The sequence below is a fragment of the Perkinsus marinus genome (genome assembly GCF_000006405.1).
Source record: "Perkinsus marinus ATCC 50983 genomic scaffold scf_1104296957688, whole genome shotgun sequence".
NCBI lineage: Eukaryota > Perkinsozoa > Perkinsida > Perkinsidae > Perkinsus > Perkinsus marinus.
The window spans coordinates 1-985 of record NW_003207020.1 but is presented as its reverse complement, the minus strand read 5'-3'; the positions used below and the strand labels follow the sequence as shown (position 1 = coordinate 985).

The following is a 985-nucleotide window of genomic DNA, read 5'->3' as shown; positions in this document are numbered from 1 at the left end:
TTTACCTCGTATAGGGAGAAGTTAACCAGAGGTATATACTCTGGGCGGGACTTGAACCCGCAACCTTTGGATTAGAAGTCCAACGCTCTATCCGATTGAGCCACCAGAGCTGAGAAAGGCTTGTTGACCTCCTGTTCATGTGAACACTGCCTTCCGTTCACATAGTTTTACCTCGTATAGGGAAAAGTTAACCAGAGTTATATAATCTGGGCGGGACTTGAACCCGCAACCTTTGGATTAGAAGTCCAACGCTCTATCCGATTGAGCCACCAGAGCTGAGAAAGGCTTGTTGACCTCCTGTTCATGTGAACACTGCCTTCCCTTCACATAGTTTTACCTCGTATAGGGAGAAGTTAACCAGAGTTATATACTCTGGGCGGGACTTGCACCCGCAACCTTTGGATTAGAAGTCCAACGCTCTATCCGATTGAGCCACCAGAGCTGAGAAAGGCTTGTTGACCTCCTGTTCATGTGAACACTGCCTTCCGTTCACATAGTTTTACCTCGTATAGGGAAAAGTTAACCAGAGTTATATACTCTGGGCGGGACTTGAACCCGCAACCTTTGGATTAGAAGTCCAACGCTCTATCCGATTGAGCCACCAGAGCTGAGAAAGGCTTGTTGACCTCCTGTTCATGTGAACACTGCCTTCCGTTCACATAGTTTTACCTCGTATAGGGAAAAGTTAACCAGAGTTATATACTCTGGGCGGGACTTGAACCCGCAACCTTTGGATTAGAAGTCCAACGCTCTATCCGATTGAGCCACCAGAGCTGAGAAAGACTTGTTGACCTCCTGTTCATGTGAACACTGCCTTCCGTTCACATAGTTTTACCTCGTATAGGGAAAAGTTAACCAGAGTTATATACTCTGGGCGGGACTTGAACCCGCAACCTTTGGATTAGAAGTCCAACGCTCTATCCGATTGAGCCACCAGAGCTGAGAAAGGCTTGTTGACCTCCTTGTTCATGTGAACACTGCCTTC

The 985-nt window shown here is 47.2% G+C and overlaps 6 non-coding genes across 6 annotated transcripts; all 6 read right to left on the bottom strand.

The window, feature by feature from the left end:
• Positions 1-36: 36 nt before the first annotated feature.
• On the bottom strand, positions 37-110 carry Pmar_PMAR010615. Its single transcript has one exon. It is a non-coding gene; the product is annotated as a tRNA-Arg (tRNA).
• Positions 111-202: 92 nt separating this feature from the next.
• Pmar_PMAR010614 lies at positions 203-276 on the bottom strand. Its single transcript has one exon. It is a non-coding gene; the product is annotated as a tRNA-Arg (tRNA).
• A 92-nt stretch (positions 277-368) lies between these two features.
• Pmar_PMAR010613 lies at positions 369-442 on the bottom strand. The gene has a single exon. It is a non-coding gene; the product is annotated as a tRNA-Arg (tRNA).
• A 92-nt stretch (positions 443-534) lies between these two features.
• Pmar_PMAR010612 lies at positions 535-608 on the bottom strand. Its single transcript has one exon. It is a non-coding gene; the product is annotated as a tRNA-Arg (tRNA).
• Positions 609-700: 92 nt separating this feature from the next.
• On the bottom strand, positions 701-774 carry Pmar_PMAR010611. Its single transcript has one exon. It is a non-coding gene; the product is annotated as a tRNA-Arg (tRNA).
• Positions 775-866: 92 nt separating this feature from the next.
• On the bottom strand, positions 867-940 carry Pmar_PMAR010610. Its single transcript has one exon. It is a non-coding gene; the product is annotated as a tRNA-Arg (tRNA).
• Positions 941-985: the final 45 nt, after the last annotated feature.